The 11,967-nt window shown below is 36.6% G+C and overlaps 1 long non-coding RNA gene across 1 annotated transcript in view; it reads right to left on the reverse strand.

Annotated features, from left to right (window-relative positions):
• Positions 1 to 1,024: 1,024 nt before the first annotated feature.
• The window catches only part of LOC118447152 (uncharacterized), a 14,137-nt gene continuing 3,194 nt past the window's right edge, over positions 1,025 to 11,967 (reverse strand). Inside the window, exons 2-3 of the long non-coding RNA XR_014982058.1 lie at positions 11,869 to 11,967; positions 1,025 to 1,268 (exon numbers count right to left, since the gene is read on the reverse strand). The exon at positions 11,869 to 11,967 is cut by the window's right edge and continues 108 nt beyond it. This is a non-coding gene — a long non-coding RNA (uncharacterized LOC118447152). The remainder of the gene's footprint in view (positions 1,269 to 11,868) is intronic.

Below are 11,967 nucleotides of genomic sequence, written 5' to 3' on the forward strand. Positions count from 1 at the left end.
TTAAAGTTATGTTACACGCGCATATACACACATTCGCGTATGCACTCACATATACACATCGGATTCTCAAAAAAAGCTTTTCTTTTTTTGTTTCGATATTTACGTTCTACGTAAGCATTATTATGTCCTCATTCAAGATCTATATTTCTTACGTTTGATTGGTTGAAACGTTTGACAAATGTCAAAGGATTCTCTTATTGGTAGTTCAGATCTATGCAGAACTGCTTATGTAGCAGTAGGAAGGGGTCAACGAGGGAAGAAACGAGATGGAAACACGCGCTAGTAGTCCTGAAATAGGATTTTACAACGGCAAGTCGATTTACGAGGAAGAACGAACTTCTCGCGTTCGACTTTTCCTTCGATCTTCCTTCTTCCTCTTCTTTTTCTTCTTCTTCTTTTTTCTTCGTCTTTTCATGTTCGCGAGAATCGTCTGACGATGTCTAGTAAGAGGAAATTCGAGATTTTCGATCGTGGCCAAATCCTTCGGATAGGAAATTACGCGAAAATTCTCAGGGCAAATCTATAATATATATAATATATATATATATATAGAGCAACTTAGGTTTTTTTCAAAAAACGAAAACAAATAATGATAATGAAAACAAAACATTGAAACGAAACAAAATAATTGAATAACAAAACAAAAAATATTGAATAAAAACAAAAATATTGAATTGATTCGTAAATAAGTGTCATTATAATTAAGAAGCTAAGTGGAATAAAACTGCAATTATTTACGAATCAATATTGACTATAATGAAATTGTACGTATTTGTTACGAATGAATGAAATACTTACGTATAATGTTACAATTATTGCGATTACAAGAAATATATTCTTTATCGGATAGATTTATAAATAAGCGTCGTTACAATTAAAATATAGATTAACAAATAAAATTGCACATACTTTTTATGAATGAACGCAATGCGAAATAAGCGAATTGTTGTTAGAACGAAATATTCTCTATATATATATATCGATTCAATTTACAAATAAATGTCTTCATATCGTAATAAAATAAATCAAATGTTTTTCAATATATTTCATACGGATAACAGAAGATATAGAAATTTGTTTAAACAAAGTCATTGTGTTAACGTATCGATAAGCACGTCACGTCAGCCCTGAAGTCTTTTATGACAGGCAGTAATATCCCTGAATCGTCTTATCCCTTTTCTATTCGACATCGTGCTCGACCTACGGAATTCGAGATGTCGTCCTTGCGTCGGTCGTCGCGTCGCTGCACCTTGATCTCTATACGAGTGCTAAAATGAGATGAATATAGAAAGGGAGAGAGAGAGAGAGAGAGAGAGAGAGAAAAGAATGAAGAGGAAGAAGAGTTAGAAAAGAAGGGTTGAGGGTGATGAGGGAGGGGGAGGAAAGGGAGAGAAAAAAAGATCGATGATACTCCAAGTCGATATAAAGCCGGTCACTTTCGTCCCATGGCATTTATATTCATCGACAACTTTGATCGTGCATTATAGCCTGTGAAATTGGTCCGAAATAAATAAGAGAGGAAGAGAGAAAGAGATGTACATAATGGAATAGGTAAATCCTATAGCACTCCATTCCAATTTGGCCGTGAATGCACATCGCAGAGTAAAAGAGAAAAAGAGAAGAGGGGGGAGAGAGAGAGAGAGAAAGAGAGAGAGAAGAGGATGACTGGGTATAGTAGTCCTGTTATGGTGAAGCTTTTATTTCCGAAGCATCGATCTCCATAAAACCCTAGACGCGAAATGAATTCGCTGAAATCTTCGTGAGAGGCTTATTTGGAACAGTTTATGCACGCGCCCGCGCGCGCGAGAGGGAGAGAGCGAGAGAAGGGGAGAGAGATAGATATGGATATATAGATATAGATATATTGATATATATATATATATATTGATATGTATATTTCTATATGGGCAATGTGGCCTCGTTGTTGTATTTAATCCAAATACATTTACTACCGCATTGGTAAATCTATCAAAGGTAGAAATCGATATTTACGTTCATATAAATGGGACTTTCGTATTTAACTATTTTGCTTTACAATTGCGCTCTCCTATACTTCAGGTATGCGCTCCTATTATTCTATATTATCTATTTTCCTACATATTTTCCAATATATATATATATAATATAGAATATGTTGTATTGTCTAGGTTTATGGTGTATTTGTTTCAACGACTTTTATTAGTTACCTATGTAAATTTTCGCAATAAATTATCTTCATCTATCTCTTCTTTTTTTTTACTTTTTTTCTTTTCATCAGTTCATATTATATTACAGAATACAAAAAAAATTTCCTAATATTATTTTAACTTTTAAATTACGATTGTATTTTTCTTGTCTGAAAAAAATTCTTCGCTGTAATATTCTTCTTAAAAAAAAATTATATATATATATATGTATATATGCACATATGTATATATTTTTGATTGAAAGATTTTCGTCGTATTTTTGAGTTTAATCGAATCGTCAGGAAGGACCCATCTTCTATCGTACGAAACATCTCGTGGCTACGTAAGTAAGTACAAGTACCTATGTAAGGAAGAAAAGATCGTCGTCAAGTTTTCTTTCTTTTCTTATTTCTTTCTCTCTCTTTAGCTATCTCCAAAGGTACATCCGGTGTTCACAAGGTCGATATAAGGCTACGTAAGTACCAGAGGCATTGCCAGTGCGAGGTACGATTATTTCGCAATGTCGTTTCTCTTTTAAATCGAGGGTCGTCCTTTGTTGAAGGTTATATACGGAAAGAGTATCGTCTCTCTCTCTCTCACTCTCTTTCTTCCTTCTTTTCTTTCTGGTAGAATTCTCGAAGAGGATGGTGCTTGACCGATGATTGTCCGTTAACGCGGTATTTACGAGTAGCTTTTCGTCCCTTCGAAGAGAGAAAGTCGGGTGCTTGCACGGGCCAAACGAATGTGTACTTTCCTTTCCTGGGAAACCGGTTCAGCATGAATCGGCTTCCTTCTTCCAGGGACCGTTCCTGTTCTTCAACCTTCCTGCACCTTCTATTCAGCACCTTTGTCGAGATTTTTTTTTCTTTCTCTCTCTTTCTCTCTCCCTCTCTCTCTCTTTCTCTCTCTCTTTCTTATTCTCTTTTTCCTTTGGACTTTGAGAGAGCAAGAGAAAGAGAAAGATTTATCTTTCTTGATTCGTCGTGAGGCCGTTTCAGCGAGACCAGCAATGAGACGAACGGAATAAGGGAAAGTAAGTGAGAGATGGGGCGTCGAATAAAAAGAGTAAGACGAAGAAGAGTATGTGTGTGTGTGTGTGTGTGTATGTATGTATGTGTAAAAGAAAGAGAGAAAGCAAGGAGGTGATGTGGAACCCTGTCAGCCGTTCAGACAAAGGCGCGTCTCGAATGAGACAGTTTTGTTTCATTCTATTCTATACCGTTCTTCTTCACCCAGCATCTTCGACTCCTCTCTTTCTCTCTCTCTATTTTTCTCTCTGTCTCTCTTTCTCTTTCATTCTCTTTCTACCATTCTTACTCGCTCTTCTCGGTCTTTATGTGTCACGCGTAAGCAAGCATTCTGATGAGACCGATGTCACGCTGTTTTGTAACGCATACCTACGCGTGTTTGTATATATCTATGTAAGTAATATTGAAGGATTTTGTCGAAATCTTTTGAGCTCGTTCAACATATCGACGATTTTATATATATATATATATATATATATATATATATATATTATATATTAGAAGAAAAATCTAATCGAATATCGTTGTTACTTTAATCGTTAAATCGATATCAGTTATCTTCATTAAATATCATTTGTTTCGATACACATAGATAGTAATTGATTTGGAAAGATCAGACATTTCGACGTTATGGTTTTAATCGAACTTACAATAATACAATTACGATAATAAATCTTTGAAAACTCAAACGTATTTATACGATTATTTCATTTCGAATCGATTCTTGAAAATTGCACGTTGGTATGACACAGAAACTCAAGATATCTATTTTAAAAGGATAATTTAAATGATTTATTAAATCTCTGATTTTCGTCCGAGTGATTTTCAAAATTTGACGAACTAGAATACAAACAGTTAGAGAGAAATAGATAAATAGATAGATAGATAGAAAGAGAGAGAGAAAGAGAGAGAGAGATAGAAATAGAAATAGATAAAGGGGACTGGAATAGCCAGTGGCATTATATCCCAACAATCTAGGCGGCATAATAGAATGCAATTTAGATGCGGTCAAAACAGACAATATTGTATCCTTCGAAGCGTAAATCATAGAGGGCAACATGCGAGAGGGTTCGCGCTCGCGCGCGTAAGCGAGCAAGGAAAATGGTGGAAGGGCCGAAGTGCATATCTTAATTACAATATTCCCACGAGCTGAACACAGGGACTCTTGGCCGCCGACGCCTGCGTCGAGTCAACGCCGGGGCTCTCCTCGACCCTTTCTCGGCAGCCTGTAGGAATTTAATTAATTTGCTAGTGGCAAGCAGACTCGCTCCTTGTCGCCACTCTGAAATATCGTATCCTTCCCCAGCCCTTTAAAACCCGAAGCACAGCCACCACAACCACCACTACCACCACCACTACCACCGCCACTACTACCACCACCATCACCATCACCCTCGGCCACTAACACCAACAATAACACCAGCTTTCGAGTATACCTTTGCGTTACTTAGACCCTCAACCTTTCTCTCTCTCTCTCTCTCTCTCTCTCTCTCTCTCTCTCTCTCTACGCTCATTTATATCGTATCATTTGCAGCGAACGGTTTTATTCATTGAAATTACAAATCCAATTGCAGGCTTGATTTTTATTCTTTTGATGATAATTCTGAGTTAAAAAGTTCCGGATTAAAGGATAAAGAGGATTCTCAATTTAAAAACGACCGATTAATAAAAATGTTTATACTTAGGATCGTTACAACGATGGGATGTTTAGTTAGCGTCGAGTTAATAGGGAAATAACGAGACGGTATATTGTAATAAACACCGCCGTCTTTATTCTATTTACTACCGATTGGATCGATACGATTCAACTCGAGGTTAGAGATGATTAGACACGAACTCTTTGGATTCTAATGAAAGCTATTAGATCCTAAGGAAGAAAACAAATCGATATTATCGTTAGTCGGCTATATATAGGATGGCCTAGTATAGTCTATCAACTTTCTACGGAACGCATAAACTTTATTGGCTTCCGTGAAAATGGTACTTTATACTGGCTCGCAAGAAGACATTAAATAAGTCGTTACCGTAATACATCCTATCCACGTGAAACAGTTCACGCGATAACTACCAGTTGGGTGGGAGAACGTTAGCTTGGCATAAGTTTAGTATTGTGGCTAAGAATGGCTCGTTTAGTTCTCTCTTTCTCTCTCTCTCTCTCTCTGGCTTTCTTTCTGACTGTCTAGCCAAGTGAGAGAAACTACACGAAGAGCAAGGAATCTTCGAAGCTACGAATTTACTCGAGAAACTTGGATACGTTGTTTCGTCGCTCTTAATGCTCTCTCTCTCTCTCTCTTTGTTGTCATTAATATTTCGACGATTCTCACGAGACCAGACAAGTTCTCACTCGCTCTTTCTCATTGATCTACGCGAACTGTCGTTCTCAAGTATCTCTTAAAGGATAGACGCTTTTTCTATACTTATTATAAACGCAAAACAAGGAGACACTATTATGCAGTTGAATATATCTCACCGAATCTATTATTTATCCTCACTTCATATATTATCATTAAGATATTTAGATATTGGAAAATATTCCTAGTTTATTTTATTAGATCTTAGATGATTCTTAGATGATCATGAAAAATAAATTCTTTTCTTGCTATTTCCTTTTTTCTCTTTCTTCTTTTCTTTTTTCTTTTCTTTTTTTTTTTGTTCTCGAACAATCGAAATTTAGTCACGTAAGAATAAAAGGTATCGCGTCTTATATATAAGCCAGCTGTTCGATCGCTTTTTTTCTCCTCATTTTTTTTTTTTTCTTCAATCGTTTAAACGTGCCAGCATCTTGATAACCTTTGATAATCAAATAGCTATGCGAACTGCTTTCGCACGGAATTGGAGAGATAATGGCAGTGATGAAGCGGAAGAGAGGTGGCCGATCGGAGAAGTCACTTATCGGCCCCAGAAAGCCGTTTAACGGTTCGTTACGGAAGAGTCATTTCGTACTTTATCTCTTTCGAACCCCTCAGTCGGGGCAACCGGCACGTCGGGGAATCATTTCGAAAACGTAAAGGGGATAAAAGACTCGAAGCTATCCGAAAGAAAGAAAGAAAGAAAGAAAGAAAGAAAGAAAGAGAGCTCGCGGGAATCTAGGTAATCATTGATTAGAGAGTACTCACTCTGTCTCTCTTTCTCTCTGACATTTTCTTTCTCGCTCACACTTTTCGTTGATCTTTTTCACTTATCCAAACCTCACGTTCTTCCATTTTCAAACGATCGAAATATGCGAACGATGGCTAACTCGATCTAACGTTCGTTACCTATATGAGAATCCCCCTTTCTAGAGGAATCAATATTTGTTTATCGCAAATTTGCCATTCATTCTCTTGTCTCAAGAATTATTACAACTTTCGACGGAGTTAGAACTTTCGGAAAATAATGGAATTAATTTCTGAGAATTTTTATATTGAATTATAAGATAGATAGATAGATAGATAGATAGATAGATAGATAGATAGATAGATAAATAGATAGATATAGAGAGGGAGAGAGAAAACGAGAATGAGAAAGGAAGAAAACGGAGAGGGAGAAGGGAATGTGATGGTAAGAGGATAAGAGATTATATAGCATGTACACGCGAATTGGTTCCAAGGTACGATGTAGGCACGTGTATGTATGTATATCTATGTAATACGTAGTAAGGGGTATACCTATATATCTATAGATCGTAGCTACGTAGACGTCATCGCCTCAAGTATTTCATTCATCCTAATTGGATACACGTTCGCGAGTCTTCTTGAATACCTCGCGAGTACACTCAAGCGTTCGGAATGCATTATTTGCTAAACTGTGCTTTCGGTCTGTTTAAAGTTTACGTAGTGTGCCGTTACGGCGACCAAGGTTGTAACTCTGTCTTCTCGACGCTCGAGTTAACTTCAATTAGCGAACACGTATTATTATTATCATCGCCATCATCATCATTATCATCATCATCGTTATTATTATTATTATTATTATTAGTATTATTATTATCGTCGAGCTTCATATATCTAATTTTTCGTTGTAATTCTTTTTTATGATCCAAAAAGAAAGAAAAAAGAAAACAAACGAACAGAAGAAAAATAATAATAAAAAAATAAAAAAAAATAAAGAGAGAGAGAGAGAGAGAGAGAGAGAGAGAAGAGAGTCTTTCGTTGCAAGTATAGAGAAGAAGCCGAAGAAGCTTAAAAAAAAAAGATGAAAAAGAAAAGAAAGAAGTCGTTGATGGAAGCGGACGAGAGTTTTCTCGATGGTGATAGAGTGGTAGAGGGGGGTAGGTAGGAGTATATATATATATATATATATATATATAAGAGTAAAGGAAGCGGGGGCGGCAAGAGTTGAGGGCGATGAACGCATTCTCACCTATTTCTCGAGCGAAGGAAATACTTTGTGTTTTTAAATGAAGTTAGCCCCATGGCAAAATGGGGCGTATATGCCCGAACCAGTTCTCCCCTTCTTTATCATCCACCTTCGCCATTCTTTTCTCAACGTTCCAACATATTCCTTCTACTTCTATATACTACCTCCGTTATATCTCCGCTTAACCACCCACGATCTTCTCCACCCCAAACCGCATTCATCCACTTTGACGTACACGTTCTACTCGTACAACGTGTTTATCACTTCGACGTTAGTCCGTAGCACCAGCTCTCCTCTCTAAGCGTTGTTTCCTTATTTAGAAAGCTCCTTATGTTCCTCCGAGTGTACTTCCCGGTTATCGTCTACTATACGGAGTTTAACTTCTCTTACGTATCTGGATACATGTATGTATGTATCTATGTATGTATGTACGTACATATATACTATGTATGTAGGTATGCATGTATATAGAAAAGAATTCACTAAAATTTTATCACTTCGAATATATTTTATTTTTATATTTCTCGTTCTTTCGATATTCCTCCATTTTTATATGCAACTCTTCCCTATATAACTACTTACATCACAAAAAGAAACATCAGATTTTTTTCTTTCCGTAAATTCCATGTCAAACAAATGTAGATCCTTCTCCTTGATAAAAGAAATTCGAGAAATTCAAGTGAAAGTAGAATAATAAAAAAAAAAAAAAAAAAAAAAAAGAAAGAAAAAAAAGAAATGAAAAGAAAGAAAAACCGGAAGAATAATTTAAACGGATAACATTGGTCATCCTTGTTACTTAAAAACATGGTTAAGTTGAAGGTATAAAAAGAATAAAGAGAAAGAATGAAAAAAAAAGAAAGAAAGAAAGAAAGAAAGAAAGAAAGAAAGAAAAAAAACCAGGATGAACAAACGATAGAAACAGTCCAGTGGTCGAGACTTCTACACGGCAATCAGAGTAAAGCGTGAACCATTCAAGTTGCGGCTTTTCATCGTGGTCTTGTAAAACTGTCTCTCTCTCTCTCTCTCTTTCTCTCTTTCTTTCTCTCTCTCTCTCTCTTGTTACCCTCTACGCGTTTCTATGCTCTACGTTTTAGCACTCTCTCTTTCTCTCTCTTATCGTTTGCTTCATCTGTTACATCGATCCTTCCCGTTACTGTTTGCTTCTCTTTCGTCTCTATTTTCTCTCTTTCTCTCTATCTCACACACACACACACACACACAGAGTGAGAGAGAGAGAGAGAGAGAGAAGGACACCAAACACATTTTCTTTGAAGCAGATACATAGGTACGTACATATGTAGACATATACATACATACACGCATACATGCATATATATATATACATACATACATGCATGCATAAAGTTTTGTCGTCACGGATTGAAAACCGCGACTTTTTGCTAACCTCATTGCGATTTCTTTTGGTAGTTCTTTTCGTGTACCGGATAGCAAAATAGGTAAAACAGAGAGTAAAGTAGATAGGTATCTAGTAGGACCATCCTTTTTTAGAATCCTACGCGGCTAGACTTGTAGAATACTCGAATGGAAACGTGGTAACGCGTTCATCTTCCTTTCGAAGGAGAAGAGCAGTAGGATTTTGAGTTTCTCCGGATTTACGAGTCTGACCCGATAACAAGAAGCGATCGAATAAATTCGAGGACGTTCCTGTTGGTTGCCGAAATGGTTGGTAGATAGGTAGGTAGGTAGGTAGGTAGGTAGGTTGGTTGGTAGGTAGGTACTGCTCGCCGAGCCAAGGATATTCCTTATCGGACGATTTCTGGACGATAGTAATCGACGTTTCCTGAACAACCTTAATTAATTCCGGGTGAATCGTCCTTTAGATATAGCCATGAACGGGCTTGATAGCGATCTACGTTCGTTTTAGTTGTACAAATGTTATATCTCTCTCTCTCTCTCTCTATCTCTCTATCTCTATCTCTCTCTCTTTGTCTGTCCCTTTCTTTATCCCTCTCTCAATCTCTATCTCTCTATCTCTATCTCTATCTATCTATCTATCTATCTATCTGTCTAGTTCTCTTGCCAGCTATCTTTCTTGCTCCAACGTACCTTTACCGATTACAATTAGGCTTGGAAATAGGCCGAGAGAGATAGAGATAAAGATAGAAAGAGAGAGAGAGAGAGAGAGAGAGAGAGAGAGAGAGAGAGAGAAAGGGGATATGGATTTCGAGCTGAATTCTAGCTCAAACAAATCTCGAGGCAGGAATCGAAAGTGTTGTTTTCTTATTTCTTATCGTGCCACGATTTTCAACGGTTTCCATACTTTTCCACGGCCTTCTCTATACGGCAAAAAGAAAAGAAATTTTCTTCGTCTTTTTTTTCTTCTTTTTCTTCTTCTTCTTCTTCTGCTGTTGCTGTTACTACTACCACCACTACTACTACTACTACTACTACTACTACTACTACTACTATTACTTCTTCTTCTTCTTCTTCTACTTCTTCTTCTTCACCATTTTTCTTTATATTTTTCTTCTTTTTCTTTTTACTCTTTTTTTTTCCACGTCAAAGCACAATACACAAGCGACGTCCTACTTTCCTGTCTTCTTCTTTTCATAACGCGTTTACCGTTGGCTGATGCAAAAAATAATGAGAAACAATGGGAGCAAGAAGGCAAGGAGATCCTTCAGTCTGGGAAGAATGGATCGTGACGATTTGAAACGTCAGTTTCGTCGAATTAATCGAAGGAGAATTCTAATGTATAAACTGTGGGGAAAAAGAAAGAAAGAAAGAAAGAAAGAAAGAAAGAAAGAAAGAAAGAAGGAAGGAACATTATTTCTTATAATTTTTTTTCTTTCTTTTTTTTTTTTTTCTTTAGTTTTCCTTAATCGAAGATTTGAAACTTTAATTAAGCACCAACCATCGGCGGAATACATTGGACGTAACGTAAAGAGATTCTGACCGAAAGTTGCCACTGGAGACAAGAAAACCTTGGTATTATCCAGCGATGGTATCTGTTTGCAGGATAGCTCGAATTGGAATCAGAGGGAATGGGAAGAGAGAAGGAAGGAAAAAATGGGAGAGAGGGGGAGAGAGAGAGAGAGAGCTTTTATCGACGCCAAAGTGATCTCGAGTCAATTGATTCGAGATTTAAATCTTGAAAGGAAGGAAAGTGGTGAAGGAAGAAAAAACTGAAGTGTGGGGACGAAGGTGGAGGGACATAGGACGAGGAGGAGAGGGATGGTGGCGAAGCGGGAACATCGGAATAGAGATTTGTAGATGAATCGCGTAACTCATTTTGCTTTTTGAAGAATCCTAGAAAATAACGTTGCTACGGGGTCTCAGTAAATTATCGAAAATTATTTTCGATCGAATTCACAAGAGAAAACTCGTCGTATAATTATACGAGATATTATCTTTTTTCTTTTTTTTTTTTTTTTCTATTTCATTTGTCTCCTTTTTTCTTTTTTTCCTTTTCTCTTTCTCTCTCTCTCTCTCTCTCTCTCTCTTTCTCTTTTTTAATTTTTTTTTTATTTTTTTTTTTTCTTTTTCTTTTTTTCTTTTAATTTTTTTTTAACAACGAACGAAAGTATTTTTCTTCGAGCCAGCAAAATTTTTTTAACGACTCTCCTCGAGTCGATTCGTACGACGTCAGAATTATCAGTCGTTCTTCGATTTGGAAACGAAGATAAGATTAGAGAAGGAGAGAGAGAGAGAGAGAGAGAGAGAGGAGAGAGAGAAAGGGAAAGAGACTTAAAGTCGGATTAATCCGAAGACGGATTGATAAATCAATAGAAAAGGAAATGGAGACTTATTAGCGATTACCCCTTTTCTATCTCTCTTTCTTTCTTTTCTATTTCTTCTTTTTTTTCCTGTTTTTTTTCTTTTTTTTTTCATTTTCCTTGGTCGTTAATCAATCGTAAGCAAAGAATGAATCGTTTCCGCGTTAAACTTTTGATTAGCCAATCGATAATTTCGATGAATATTACTTACTTGACGTTGAATAATTTTATCCCTGCAATTAGAAGTTCTCTCTCTCTCTCTCTCTCTCTCTCTTGCTTCCTTTCTCCTCTTTGTTTACACGTGTCTTATGAAAAAAGAAAAGAAGAAACAAAAAGAAAAAAAAAAGAAAATTAATAGAGTTTCAGTGGTACTCGATTACTTTCATCTTTTTTTTTTTCGTTTCTTTTTGTTCTTTCATTCTCTTTCTAAATTAGATCGAATCTACCAGGACCATACATCGTCAAATTGAATAGGAAAGGTGAAGAGAGACAGAGATATTGAGAAAGAAAGAGAGAAAGAGAGAAAGAGAGAGAGAGAGAGAGAGAGAGAGAGAGAAATAAAGAGGTAGGTCCCGCATTAGGACTATTCCTTCACTTTACCTTAGCCCCGTTTACTCTAGTTTGTATGCATCCCTTTTCATCCTTCTACGGTTAACCATGAGTACCCAAGTTGAGGACGAACTCGACATATAATCGATT

Source organism: Vespa mandarinia, chromosome 4, assembly GCF_050613455.1.
Source record: "Vespa mandarinia isolate Hongniang chromosome 4, ASM5061345v1, whole genome shotgun sequence".
Taxonomy (NCBI): Eukaryota; Metazoa; Arthropoda; class Insecta; order Hymenoptera; family Vespidae; genus Vespa; species Vespa mandarinia.